The sequence below is a fragment of the Nomia melanderi genome, chromosome 8, assembly GCF_051020985.1.
Source record: "Nomia melanderi isolate GNS246 chromosome 8, iyNomMela1, whole genome shotgun sequence".
Taxonomy (NCBI): Eukaryota; Metazoa; Arthropoda; class Insecta; order Hymenoptera; family Halictidae; genus Nomia; species Nomia melanderi.
The window spans coordinates 2,094,294-2,110,259 of record NC_135006.1 but is presented as its reverse complement, the minus strand read 5'-3'; the positions used below and the strand labels follow the sequence as shown (position 1 = coordinate 2,110,259).

Here is a 15,966-nt window from a genome sequence, read left to right as displayed (position 1 = left end):
TTTACACGTACAATCAACAATTCCACGTATCGAGAACGGTTATTTGAATAGTATGTTTGTCAACGGTTAGACTCGACGTTTACGAGACGTATCCTTATGCCGCAACTGTTGATTATAGTCGAACGACGCTGTTCACAAAGTAGCTGTTGAAGCAAGTTTTTTTTTTCTTGCCGATCGGTGAAGAAGCTTGTTGTTCTTTAAACAGAAGCAAAAACGATGTTGCGTAAACGTATCACGAATGCTGCATTATAAAAGGTATAATCAACTCTTCGCCGGTAATATACTTTTTCAGTAACACGGTCGGCAATATGGACCTTTTATGGTCAGACCTGATTCAGCATTGTAACTTCTGCAAGAATATTTTTGGAAAAATATAAAATATTTCTTATAGTCCCTACATTAACCTCTTGCCCTACGATTTCTTTCTGAACTGTGATTGATTCAACTAGTTTGTTATTAATAATTTATTGAGAGTAAGAGAAAATTCCAACCTTGTTCTATGTCGACGTGTGCTGTAAGATATAATCAGTGACAACAATGGGATAATACGTAATTTGCGTTCGAACAAATTGTATAATATTTATATTTGTTCTGATATCTTCACCACGAGTTTCACATGTTATTGTAAAGCAAGGGGTTAACGTGCAAATGACACTTTAGCCAAATCCTCATATTTATTTAGAATTATTATAGATTATAGAATTATTATGTTGTTTCATCGATCAACATTTTTTAATGAAGTTTCTATGTATCTATTTTTATGATTCCTTAATTAAAAAAACCTGCAGCGTCCTAAACATATAATATTTTTATTATAAACGGTGTTAAAAGTATTTTTGTACAACTGTTGGTCTACGTTATCAAAAAAATCATATTTAACTACAATTATATGTATCACTTGTTAATGATATAATTCCCCTTTTTTCACACAAAATAAAAATAATAAACAGTTACAAATTTCACTAATGAATTGGAAAACACACTAATTGAATGGAATACATATTATTACGATATTATATCGTAAAATACATGTCTTCATGTACGATGAATACTATCTCCTTAGTATCTGAATACATTGAAATTGATTGCTTATTAGACGCCGCTTGTGCCGCACAACTCGCTATCGATGCATCAATTGCGAAAGGGAATGAACAATCCGATGTTACCATGTAATAAAGTTAATAACTACGTAATAACGTTAAATATTAAAGTGTTGCGGAATAGTCAGAATTGAAACAACAGCGGCTCATAAGGATAGAAATAATTTGGTCGCAATGATGTTCTGCGTATAATATAACTCTATCTTCTCCGTTGGCATCTAGTTGCTTAAATAATTTATTTTACTCCCATTTATTTTAATTTAATTCATTGATAATCTTTATTGTGTTCAGCTTGCTATTAATTAGTCGAACTTACTGTTACATTATTTCTGCTATATCACCTACTACACGAATAAATGTTTTTAACTCGAAAGATTAATACATTCGCTGCCAACCTCACATATTTGTAAGGGCTGAAATCCTATGTTCTTTTCTAAAGAAAATGAAATTAATCCTATAGAAATGGTAATTAAAAGTTATAAGCTACGACATGATATTTGGAAACTCAATTACTCGTTTTAGTTTCATTTTTTCAGTATTTTGTTTAGAAGATTTTTTGGGTCAAATAAAATATTACGACTGAGAAGATCATTACTGAAACGAACCCTGGTAGCGAACGAGTTGATCGTTTCCAGACGGACGTCGACATTCCGGCGAGACTAAATTTTCATGTTTAGAAGACTTAAGTGGCAAACAAATGATTTAGTTACTCAAACGGCAACAGATCAATATGCAGTTTGTCTTTTTATCATTGAAGTAATTGATACATACTTTAACTTCGTCTGCTGAAGGTTTTGTATATTTTAAAGAATTTTCGTCTGCAAAGGGTTAAAATTAGAGATTGGTAAGGCAGAAAATCTCCTAAATATATTCTAAAATAATGGCAACCTGTATACAGATTATAAGAAGATTTTATAGAGACAACTACTGCCCATTTTCAATGGTTAACTCGTTACTTCAAGGAGTGCTCGGAGTATATATAAAATTGCAAGGTGGTTTTTATGACAGTAAATTCAAGGATGGTGTACTTTCACAATTTGTACGACCTTTTAACCTGGAGTGAAACATGTCACGGTCATGTGACATTCTTCCGAAGATTCATTGTATACGATCCCTTTCGTTGGGATGTTATGAATTCTCGTTTAACATTCATCTAAAATTTGAAATTTTGGTAACAACAACGCGTTAACTCGTCAATTCTGAGGATACCTTCATATATTTCACATTATTTACTTGAAACCACCTAATAAATCAACTGGTAAAGTTTTATTTTTTTACAGTGAAAAAAAGTAAACATAGACACAGAATAAGCATCAAATTTTGTTATTTTTCTATTAAATTATTCACCTTTATCCCCCCCCCCTAAAAAATCACCAAAAACTAATCTCGTTTTGGGTAGAAAAAGACTATAGGACCTGATGAAGGTTAACAATAAAGTAGATAGTTTTATCAAGTACAATTGTAAAGAAAACCATAGAACAAGTGGTTAAGGTTATTTAAAATTAGATTTCAAATGTATCTATCAGTTCAACCACGACCTCCGAAGGGTTAATCACCAATCTGCCTGCTTTATAAATAAATATATTACATAAGTAATATTAATATTCGATGGAACGAAGTATTTCCTCGAATAAACTCTATTTATCATCACAACTGAATCATTATTTAATCAATCATATTAAGAGAAACGAATATTTTGAAAGTAAGTAAATTACGTTTTAACCAACTCAAAGAGACAAAAACGATATCAAACGAAACGATAAATCTTCTTAAGTTTGGTGCACACTTTTAAATATTTCTAACAATCATACGCAATTGTTATATAATTCTTGTTACAAATATCAGACATCAAGAAATGGTGTCATTAATTTTTTTGACCTTCTTTTACTTACGAATAACGATATCCAATATTTCTCTCGTGCAAAATTAAAAAAAGATTTCTGGCGGTCAGGAGGTTAAGGAGCCTGCTCGATAAAAACGTCGATCGTTTCACCTTCGTACGCTGAGGTTAAAGTTATCAATGAAACTCGAGTGCACATAATTTCATGGGCAAGGCCGGCACTCGACGATCGAGCGTTTCTGAACGCGCAATACAGAGCAGTTCCAAAGAAGAAAAGGTTCAGCGTAAACAAGCAAGTATGTATGTACCTACAACAAAATGAAACGGGGTCACATTGTCGGCGGAAGGATTACTGCATGGCCTCCGAGTCTGTGACATCATGTAAGTTGACAAAATCTTGTTATGCGCCAGAGTAAACGGCACATGAAGTTTTAAACGTATTTAAACGATATCCACTATTTGATTTTAAATTATCTAGTCCCAGTTGAATCATTTCTCATATTCTTTTTAGTTTCCTTCGGTAAATGAAAAGGAAAATAAATGTTTCGACAAAACAATCGTGTGTAGCGTGGGAACCCTTGTTTTAATAATCGAATAATTGGGTAGCCATTTTTATATTTACACAATTTGCCACGTGCTTGTGAAAATCTGATAAAATTCTGTCGGATTTATATTTTCTGAACAATTTCAGGACAACTTGTGGTTCGAAAATAAAACAAATGTAAGCAAAAATAATGTAATTACAAATTTATCCTTAGAGAGAATCGTGAATTTCACATGACTTTCAAAAGCATGACCTTCAAATACAAAATTGGTATTTTTCTTTGTACCATACATAAAATCTGTACTTTTTAGTTTCGAATAATTATTGACACAGAAAACTGACCTTTGTAAACGCAACGTGTACAACGTTCTTTATAAAGTATGTTTATTGTTCATCTACCACCGCAATTGAAAAATATCGTTTCACTTACAAAGGGAAAATAAATGATTAGACGAAAAAAATCAAACAATTACTAAAAAGAGAAAACAGAAAGTGCATCAATAACCTGTAACATTATTTGCATAATCAATACGATTATCATTCAGACTTAAAACGGTATTTTCCTTTGTCATTTGTCGTAAATTACACGAAGAAATATTTACTTACATAGCTGAGAAACAAACTGTTGGCACAAGTTTACAGAGTCACTTATAAGGACGCAGAGAAAGTCCTGCTTCGGATGTTATATTCCGTTAGAGATACCTTCTATGTTATGAAATACTCGTAGAAGAATGTATTCATCATCATTCCCGCGCACCGGTGTTTTCGAGCTGTAGCCTCGCGTGCAACCGTAAATTGTCGCGTCTCGTCGGTACGACGAAATCCAATCTCCCGCCGGCATACGGTCCATAATGAATTTATCATAAACTGATAACATCGGAAGCATCCTGGGTCGTGTTACCTACACCGTATGTAACACGACATGTTCCAGCGTTGAGATTCGTAAACTGCTTGGTGAAACGCTATCGAAACGGATTTTTATATTCGAATCAAGTTTTATTCAAATTTATTATCCAACGAAACCTTGGAGCCCCGATGCACATTTAACCCTTTGCACTCGACAGGTGACTCTCAGTCACCATTTCATTTGATACAGCAAAATTATGAAGCTGAATACTTAGTATTTTAAATTAAACTTTGTACTGCTATGTGAGATATTTAAATAAAATAGCTTTATTGCTTAATTCATCTGTGAATTATCGTTAAATTAGTTTCAAATGTTCGAAAATGTTCGATATTTCCAGTGAAAAACTTTCGAGTGCAAAGGGTTAACGCATTCTTGACCGACAGTTTTACGCAGAAGCTATTTAATGTCATCGGTTATTCCGTAATTAACATTAGGTTCGCGGGTGTTGGTTGTTCAGTTTATTCTATTGTTCCTAGAAAAGTCGATATTCGTTTATTTAGATTTTGAAAATTATAGATTTCAAAATGGATAGTTAGAATACGTACTCAAACCCGTCGAGACATTTACTAAATAATGTTTATAAAATTTAGTGCGCGTGAAATTGACGCGTTCCGTAAACCTAGCGTTAAATACGAAAGTGAAATGATCTAAATAAAACTTCAATATACTTTATTTATCTTATACATAATGAATTGAAATTAAACTTTGGACGTACCTGTTACATAACTTTGAATATTTTGTTTTTGCGATATCTTATATTAACCTATGTTTTGAAAATTCAAATGACTGATGCAAGTGGAGATACGAGTTAACTCGTGACCGGTCAACAACGTTATAGCCCGAAAACACGAGTTAACTCGTGACCGGTCAGCAATGTGTTAAAAGCGTATTAAGTAAAATTTAATCAGCGTGACCACTACTTCGTCTAAATATGGGTGACCAAATTGAAAAATTAACTTTCTATGATATGAAATATGATGTGAAACAAACCAAACTTTCTTGGACCTACGAGATGTAAAAATATTGCGAGAGGAATCTATACGAAAAATGTTAACTTTTTAATTTCTGTTGGGGGGGGGGGGGGTTGTATTGATTCCACGGGGAATTTAGTAAGTGACAAAAAATAGGTGCAAACAAAGATGAAAATGAAAATGGTAAATTTCTTACGATTGTTAATAATTAATACTCATACTCATTAATACTCTTTAATATTCAATACAGACAAGTGTAAAGAAATAAAGTTCGAATTTTACAATTTACAAACTTGAATGGAAATTCGTGAAAAATAATTAAGTTTGTACATTATGAAACTGTCACTGGTAGACAGGTCACATGAATAATTAACTTTAATAAATTAAAAGACAGCAACATCCTTAAATTTTTTTGAAACTGTCTCCATATATACAGGCAGCAGTGTTTGTGAAAAATGCATAAAAATAATTTATTACCATTCGGTGGAGTTTAGCAGGAGTTTTAGTAGGAGTTTAGAACCGTTAATAACAGCTAATCTACAATTGAAATTGTAAAGGCAATTACGCCGAGTCCCAATTATAACTTATAATTGAATCAAGAGTTACATTTTAATTGTTGGATTTAATATGTAATCAGGTTACATTTTGGCTGACGTTACCATTTAAATCTACGGGACATTGACTCCTCTACATGTTTTGTAAATTCAAGAAGTATATTATTATTATTAATACACATTCTATTTCTAAAATTCGATTTACGCTCTTCCGATTACAACATGGTAATATACTGTTTTTGTACTCGTTTTTTCAATTCCCATTATACGTGCTCAATCGAATTGAGGTTGGGATGTTGAGGAGGAGTCGATAAAATGCGGCATGTTATATAAAATTCATTTACCAGCCATTTTTACCGTATCTTTACGATCTTGATCCTACTAAAAGTAATACGTGCTTCCGGTACGTAATTTATTTGTACCTTTTTGCAAATTTCAAAATTTCAGGATAAACATTGGCATCCATAATTTTATCGATTCTTACTACCTTTTTTCATTCCGTGTACTGCTATTCAGCCCCATACGAGGACACTTTCTCCTCCGTGTTTAACAGTGAGCGGGAAATATTAAATTTCAACTTGTTCGAAAACGTGACATTAGTTTTATAGAACTGTTCAAATATTCCTGTTCGAACTGTTGTAACCTTTTTTTCTTGCCCATTGTATTAACGCAAGGTTTCTAAGAGCCCCGATTTTATATTTCATTCCATGAAAACTCTGCCAATAATTTCATTTTATATTTGTTTATTATTGCACCCCTAAATTTTTACTGAAATCTTGGATGAAATTGTAATTAAATCTTTTCCTTGTCATTTTAATCTTCTAATTGTACACATGTAACAAATTTCATGCCCTATCTAAATGATTTTACTGCATTTATGTTCCATGTTTTCCAATAAATTCGTCAAAATATTGCAGGAACTACTGATTTACGAATATTCTACAAGAAAATTCACTTACTGAGACTGTATGAAGCATAAACGTCGAACGAAATATTACACTATTACGAATTTTGATGGTGATTAATTCACATATTTTGAAATTTAAATTTCGCCTTGATCTGTTTGATGTGTACAAGTACTGCTAGGAAATCACTTGATAGCTATGAGGAATTCGGCTAATTGATCAGTTTTCATTCTTCCACCCAGTGTTCTGCTGATTTCATTTCCTAATTCCTAACATTTTCTACTAATTTATTATTTGCCAATACGATTGCACGTAACCAACCAGAACTATGAAACTGTAAATTAGAAAGACACAATTTTGCCGCTATGTCGTTTCGACTGAATAGTAACATCGTTACATTGAAACTAAGTTCACTATAATTCATTAAACTAAAATTATTCATTTATAAACTACAACTACTCAAATAAGATTTTTCTCGCTGTACAAATGCTGTTGACGCTGTTGTTTAGAAATAAAAGAAATATAAAAAACCGCATTATTTACGGGACGATCGGATATAATAAAGATGGTAATAACCACAGCAGCTGATGCGACCTTAAACACGGTTTAGAAAGGAAAACAAAAAACGAACGCAGTGACATTTGAAATCTGTAGAATTATGTTTCACTAAATCTTGCGCCACAGCTTTTCCAACGTCGTCTGCGAGCGTACACGTTCGTTTCGCAACGCGCAATTCATTTTACGAATTGAACGGCAATAAAAGGCTGTGGTTTCCTTTCCACGGAATAATGTGGCCTTACTGTTTAGCGAATCGCAGTATTCTCGCGTACTGCATTTGCTTTCATGTTAACCCTTAACAGTCCTATGCCGGGTCAGTCTCGACACTCTATTTTATTGCAACCTTTGCCTGTTTTAACAATTTTTTCTATATTTATTTGTAGTATCACAATTGTACCATTTAATGGTGACATTTCAAAGACTCCCAAATATTCTTAAATAAATAAGTAGAGCGTCATATTAAGCTGTAATTGAATGAACTAACGTCGACGTGAACCTCAAAGTGAGAAATCAAGAGCACTTCGGATCGCAAAGGGTTAATATCGGCTGATCAATTCGCCCACGAACACCCGTACGAATACCGTAGAAGATGGATAAAAGTGAAGCAGTTGTGGGACGGCCACTACATCCTCGTCTTTTTCCGGGAGCTTTCTATTCTATTCTTATTTAAGTTTCTCACGGTCTGCCGCGAATCTGATTACTTCTCGCATGCAACTGATAAGATTAACCCGAATACGAGTCAGTTCCACATCCTCGTTCTTTCTAAAAATTGTTTTTGGATCTTTACACCGTAACTTCTCTTAACCTCCGTTGCAGTATTCTTATATTCAAGAATTTATTCTCTATAATATAAATATTAATTACAATATAATGTAAATTCTGTATACATTTATACGTACATACGATTTCTCGTCGAGTCATTTTCAGAAAATGTCTGTATCTCGTTAAAAAATGTTGAGTATTCCCAGTCAAAAACTTGTGGAGTGCAAAGGTTGATCCCTTGCAATACGATTTATTTCTTAACTATAATCAATACACCTACTTTGTCAATAATTTATAGAGAAAAAGGAGTAAAAAGCATATTCTACGCTTATATTTTCTTTGAAGCATAATAATTATAATATCTTTATAAATGTTTATTGTGCAACTTCTACTGTCCCTAGAAAAATCGGTGTTCGCTGATTCAGCTGTTAAGATATAAGCTCGTGTAATTACTTCGAACAAAGTCGACTTAATCATTTGCCGAATAACCTTTATAAAATTCAGTACACATCGACGCGTCCCGTAAACCTAGCGTTAATAACAAATACTCATATTTCATTTAAATTCAAGATAATCGAGTAATACTTATACTTATTAAATTCTGTTTAAAATCTTTACCGCGAGTCTGACACGTTATTACAACACAAGCGGTTGAAAACCCAAAAAGACGTGACGAACAAACGTCGAATGCGGCACGTGAATCGGCCGAAAAACGTGTGTTCGAGGACGTCCGCAGAATCTCAGAAATACCTGAAAAGCCAGACTGCGTTTATTCACGTGCGCGCAAACGGTGCATCGAACTCGGCACTCACCTATATTAAGCGGCCCTTGACATCGTCGCGGTATAAGCGTGCGCGTGCAAGCATTCGGCTGCATTTAGACAGTTTCTAAGACAAAGCTCGGCCCAGCGCGCATTTGCCAGCGCTGCGGCGCTGGTCGTCCAGTCGTACCGCGAGACAGTCGAGTGTTTAGGGTACCGGGGCTTAAATATAACTACAAGGGTGGCAGTGTCGGACGCAGCCACTATCAAACTCGAAATAGTGGCCGGCGCTCCATAATACGGGGACAAAAATATATGGCCAGCTTAATCATCCTTAACGCTTGCTCCCTTGACGGATGCGCTTGAGAATTGTTCTGATTCCCCGGTGATCCCTTGACTCATCCCGTGGGTTTCACTCGAAGCGGTGAAACCGTCGTTACGCAGTGGATCGATGGAGAAAAGGAGGAATCACCTACTTTTCACAAGTCACTTTGTTTTATTCCGCGGCGGCAGCTTTCTCGCTCCGCCGATAGATGGCTACGGAGACCAAGAATCTTTCTCGCAGTTGATCCATCCTTCGCAATTTGTATACATGCCATCCGTAAAGATGGTAACTGCCATTGCGGGCAGTTTGTGTGCACAGCAACGATTCGAGGGTTGCATCTTGAGCTGCACGTCACCGAAAAGTAAAAGGGCGGAAGAACGAGACGCTGGGGTGAGCAATTAGGTCGAGGAAACAACTGCTTTCTATTTTTCGACCGTGTCCAAATCCGTCGAAAGCGTCTATGCTCGCAGACGCGTGGGCGTTTGTTTCTAAAACCGTGAGTTTACTTTACGGAATGGGCGCAGGCATCTTAAAGTCTGACCCAACTCAGACCTTACTCTTCGGTACGAGCAATTACCGATGAGAGTGTGCACAGTAGATACTTACGCACACATAACAAACGCGTGGAAATAAGTTTGAACCAAGTTCAAGCATAGCGGATGAGGGAAACTGTAAATAGGGGTTGTCTAATTTTTCTTTGCCTAATGAAAGTATTCATTGAAAGATTGTATAGAAACATTTGCGGTTTCGAGTGTTGTTGATTTCTCAGTTTTGAGGCTTGTATCAACATTATTGAAATCTAGCAGTTGTAATTTAATGTAGTTATTTAATTGATTCAAGAATCGTACAAATTGTGGGGACTTATATATGATATAATTATGTTATTACGAATAGCTATAGTAAAAATTGGCAATGGTTGCAAAGGGTGAAGTTTCTGGTCGTAATTTCACAGTTTGACTTTAAATCTAATAATGATTAATTTATTGAAAATTTCGAAAACAGAAACATATAAAATAGTAATGATTTTCAGTGCTTAAGTAACGAAATTTTGTTCAAAAACGTATTTCCAAACATTTTAAGGTCATCGATATTCTTTAAAATTCCCTTACGCGTTTTTATCGTTACAGCGTTATGATTGAGGTCAAAACCATTTCGGTGGAATATGAGAACGTGGCCTTTGTATGACCTTTAATACGAAAGGTTTATAAGTCATAGTAATACATGTGAATAGATGAAATAATTATACTACAGAGATCAGTGAAGCATAATTTATTTGACAAAATTCTCCAGAAAGTTCCCAGAATTATCAAATTGAATTGAACTGCTAAAAAATGTTGTGATTTGGCAACTTTGTTAAACAACAATTATACCGGGATGAAAATTCGTGGATTTATTTATCTATAATGATTTTACAAAACACTTGTTACGACACACTTTTCAAACCTGGTTAAATTTCGACAATAGAATTCGAAATATTTTATCAATGACAGCCATTTAACACTAGAACTACCGAGCATTTAATCCCTATAAAAATGATAATAACAGATTGTCTTCAGTTTCTTCAGGCATTCATTATAGTATTCAAGTGAAACTACTTATTTTCCAAATTATTTCGAATACCAATGCTTTTGGATATCAATAATCAATGAAAACACCGAAACTAGTCATTTTGTACGGTGTTTCTAGCGTTAAGGAGGAAAGAGCAGGTACGTACTTACATAGCAACGTAGACGGTCTGGTCTGGCTATTCTTATGTTATTTCTATTGTGTATCTATTGTTACAGCTCGCACACCTAAACGCGAATTGATTCTGGAATACGTTTATCTAGATTTGCCATTTAGCAACCGGTCCGATGTAGAAACGTCTGTGTTCTAGCATGCAAAACAACGATGAGAGTTGATTTAATAAAGGCTTTATATCCCTTGTAAAATAAATGAAGGTAGGATATATAGCCATTGGGCCGTAAACTCAAGAGCTTGCACGAAAGCGAAATGCATGGCGTGTTATCACCGCCAACCATCGTTCTATCGAAAAGTTTTAAAAACCCAAATGAAACTGTGAGAAGGAAACGACGGCAACAAATGGCAAATATGATTCGAGTTAACGGCCACTTTTATGAACGTGGCGTTACCGTTTAATTAACAGTATGCTTTTATGAAACACTAATATTTTTCAAACGTCTCTTTATACAACTAGTATCAGTAAAAAAGAACAAATAGAACTAAGCAGTCGATCAATCTCAGATTTTAACGCCATTGCTGGTACTTTGGTTAAAATTCTATCAAAACTTTTGATTTCTCAGTATGTGTGTATTAGTTGACTCCATTCAATAATGTCTGCTAATGCACATGTTCACACACGTGCCCTCTATCGTACTAGAAGCTAGAGCAAACAACCTCTAATATCTCGTTCTGGTTGGGTTGCTCATACCCACTGCCGAAAAAATTGTTCTGTATCAACCTGTCCCTGTGTCAATATTACATCGATCCCCTCCTATTTACTTTTTCTAATACGCGCACCGGAAGGATAAGTTACACACACGTGATCGTTATATCGTTCAGTGAAAAATAGAAATTTAATGATGCACATAGAATGAAAAAGTTGATTAAAAAGGAATAAAACACAATGTTTTATCAATCGTGTTTCCAGTATTTTGCTAAGAAATCTGAAAGTCAAGATATGTATTCTTTCACTAACAAAAAATTATATAAATAATACTTCCAAAATATTTTGTAATGTATAATAATATTGTTTATCCGTCTACCATTGTCTTCTCATAAGTGCTTTGCATTCACGCTTTTCTTGCATTTACAATCTCAATTTTCTTGTTAGCATAATGGAAGATATTCTATAAATAATATAGTTTTTGTTTCTAATAATATGTGACGATATCGTTAGAGTATTTTTATACAGAGAATATTTCGTTCATGAATTTTGTTCATAGTTTTGTTATTTATTGATTAGATTATTTGTCACACATCACATTAACGTTTATTCTACAAAAAATTTATATAATGGAATGAGAAAAAAATATTTAATATTAAACATTTGCTTTTCAACGTTTAACACTGTCGATCATGTAATTTATAATATTTAACTTTTAATATGTCATAAGTCATAATCACTCCCTTCGTTTTTATTAGCTTATCATACATTTTACTAAGGAACTTATCTTCCCACATAGAAATATTATATCTTCATATATACAAATTGAATTATTACATATAAAATATAGCATTTAATATTTAATCACTGTACCAGATAAATTTGAGCAATATTTTATTCTAGCAGTGCTGAACACGGCTTATATATCAACATCATGCGTCTACACTCTTGCCCCGATTACTGCAATTAACCACTGCATCCGTAACGGAAGCCTAAAAACGATAATAATCTCCAACACTGTCATGGAAATGAAAATTAATGATACATGTGGGCTTGAAATCTTTCTTTTTCAAGAAACCAGTATATCATTAAGTGTCTTCAATGCGTGCTAATGATTTTATTTCACTGTTATAAGTATACTTCATAATTCGTGGGACATTTGAACTGTGACGATTCTATCAGACTGAACTGATGAAAAATACTCCTGTAAACATCAATTCGATGGGGTTTAACGGTTAATTTCAATCTGATTCTATTGTAAGGGAAATACACGTTAATCCTCTATAGATCAAATTTTTGTTTCGTGATTGTAGCGAAATGTATGCAGTATGAAATTAATAAATATCAATATACGAATACAAATTAACAATGTATTCAATGATCTTAATAATTTTATTACAACGAATAGATTTTGTAACTTTGAAGAAATTTTGTTACAATGACGTTGAACCTATATGCCTGTGTGTATAAAAGCTTAAGTTGATTAATTATTTCATTGCATTCGTCATTTTGCGGTAAGAAACTAAATAAATCAATTTAACCCAGTATATTGATGTTAATTTTTCATAATTTTATGCTTCATTCTCAAATTTCCTCAATTTAAGCAAAGATCGAGAAAATTGACAATTTGTTTAAATTTACAAATATTGTGCATATCTTTGGCTGTTAAATTAAATAAACTTTTCAATATACACGACTACAGACAGTTGAATTTAGACTTGTATGAAATTTCATTTAAATAATATTTTCGAGTAAAATCGATATCTATGAATTTTATGATCACAATTTCATTGAAATAATACTTGTTGGATAGAATCAATATCTATGCATGAGTTTCATCGTGAAATCTAACGTGATCCGCGGCCACACTCTTCGGTACACCATTTCACACACGCTACGCAACACTATAAAAATTGATGGAATCTATACGTGACATTTGTAAGAATACAAGTACGAATCTTGTTTATAATCGAATAAATATTGTTTCTTTTTTGGACTTAACCGTGTTGGCTTCTGAACGACTCAATTGTGAAACAGTAATTTCAATCCATTCGAAACGTCTACTATCAAACACCGATACAAGCATTCGCAAATCCAAACAGGAACATCAAATTAAAATATTCCATTTCATTCGACATAATTCAACTGAACATTATAAATCCAGTTTATTCAATATCCGAGCCAAATAGCTAGCCGCCTATCTCATCTTTCAACCATCCCACGAAACGTTTCAAATAAATTACGGCTTAACTCGTTCCCAACGTATATATACGCATCTATCACTCACAACAGTAGCAGAAGCGTTCGTTACCTTCAACTGCTGCCAAGAAACGGATGAAGTGAAAGGGTAATACGTACCTGAAACAAAAAGAAAACGCTCGATGAATTACAGGACGGCGGCCTGGAGAAAACGATCATTCATTCCCCTCCGGGAAATGGTACAATGTTACACGGTTTACGAAAGAAATCGCGTTCCCCGAAAAGTCGGAGGCATTTGGATTGATTCCAAGGATCGCGGAACTCGCTCCTTCGTCAACTCGTTCCCTTTTGTAACCGACCCGCTTTTTCCCCGATCGTCTACCCTCAAAATTGCCCGTAGAGTTTTAATAATTGGAGTAACGCCAGAGTTACACTCGCGCTGCAATGTCTCGCCAGGCTTCCCATTATTCACTGGTGTATCGTATCTCGAGGATAATCGACCGTTGCTCTCCGTCTCGTATAATTCGGAGAAGTTATCAAATTAATCTTTAACGCTGAAACCACCGAGCAGTTGAATTAAGTTTTCGAAATTTATACATGGAAACTCGACGAATGCATCTGCTGAGACTTTATTGATTTACAATTCAGTTTTTATAGCGCTGAATCAATTTCTTCAATAATTTCTCAGAGAAACGTTTATTATCTTTTTGATAATTGCAGAAAGAAGACATCAGGAATGAGTTATTTTGACTTGTCTGGTAGTTTTAGTGTTAAAGTTAGAATTATCATCGATGACCGTAGCTTCCAAATTACTTGAAAACAATTACAGTAAGAAAATTAATATCGAATAAAAATATTTAGTAACATAAGTAGCTAGATGATAGTGTAATATGAGCACTGCAATACCAAATCATTAACAAGTTAAGCGCCACGAGAATCTCGAACGTTTCACATAACACTGATTTTTTCGTAGCAAAGGTAAATGGGAACAATTCTTAATGATTTGCCATTAGAATCCTTACGTTATACTATCGTTAACTTATTTATGTTATTAAATATTTTTATTCGACAGCAGTCATCTTGCACATTGTAATATTTTTTCAAGGAACTAAGAAACGTCGGTTATTAATGACCGACACGGCATTTAATGCATTAACCCTTTGCACTCGATCTATTTTCAATGTTGTCGGGTGTAAGCTTATATTTATTTTTACGGAAACGAATGAAAGTAATTTACAACGGTAGAATTCAATGTTTTATATTTAGTTTATTTATTATTATTATAACATGACCTAATTTTCATAATCTTTTGTGTACTTTTTAAAGTACCGCAAACAAAGTATAACGAATTTCTATCGTCGGCTACAGCATCACATACGAGTGCAAAGGGTTAATAATTATTTCTAATATCATTCGCCTCTGTCACGAAGGAATAAATATTACCATAACAAAAACCTCGAAATTCCACTGGCAGTCAACGCGTTAATTAGATTGGATAACCTAATGCATTCGGATTTCGAAAGTGCGACCAAGCAATTTTCTTCGATGGATACGCATGACCATGGACACGCAGCAGTAACCGCGCACACTTTGCCAGTGGTATCGGGCTCCCTCGACCATCGTTTCGAACCAGACTGGTTCGCCCACTTCCTCGAACCTTGAAAAGGGTTCCGTGTGCAAGAATTCTCGCGACTCGAGGCAGCACGCTCTCGAACAGATCTGTTCTTGAAATCGATAAGCTACCGGTATCCACCCTTTCGCGCACTGAAAAACTTGCGTCAGAAATTGACCGATATTTGAGATCCGACTGTATAAACTGTGGGTCAAAGTTTCGGACCACTTGATATGTAACGTGACAAAATAAAGATTACAAATTAAATATTAAACATAACAAAAAGTGTGTATCTTTACATTTGACTAATACACATATGTTCATACTCCTTCATCGTACGAAAATATTCTTCGATAAAAGCTGTTCATGAAAAATGGAAGTTTATCTTTTAATCGACGTATCCGTCCCAAACTTTTAACTGACATTGTGGATGTTCGTATACCAGTTTTCCTCTATTCATCTAAAACATGTGTTTCCATCGATTGGTTGCTGGTTTTTCATAATTCAATTTAGCATGCAGATGTTTGGATATTTTTGGGGAAT

At 34.3% G+C, this 15,966-nt stretch overlaps 2 protein-coding genes across 4 annotated transcripts in view; one reads left to right on the top strand and one right to left on the bottom strand.

Moving 5' to 3' along the window:
• Window positions 1–15,966, bottom strand: part of gukh (NHS actin remodeling regulator GUK-holder) — a 167,572-nt gene that overhangs the window by 91,899 nt on the left and 59,707 nt on the right. The window lies entirely within an intron of this gene.
• The window catches only part of LOC116426465 (uncharacterized), a 65,638-nt gene that overhangs the window by 10,365 nt on the left and 39,307 nt on the right, over window positions 1–15,966 (top strand). The window contains exon 1 of one of the 3 annotated variants that reach the window (XR_004234916.2): window positions 3,174–3,321. The exons of the other annotated variants lie outside the window; for them this stretch is intronic. The gene's annotated coding sequence lies outside the window, so the exon portion shown is untranslated. Of the gene's footprint in view, window positions 1–3,173; window positions 3,322–15,966 lie in introns of those variants that run through there. 3 annotated transcript variants of the gene reach the window in all.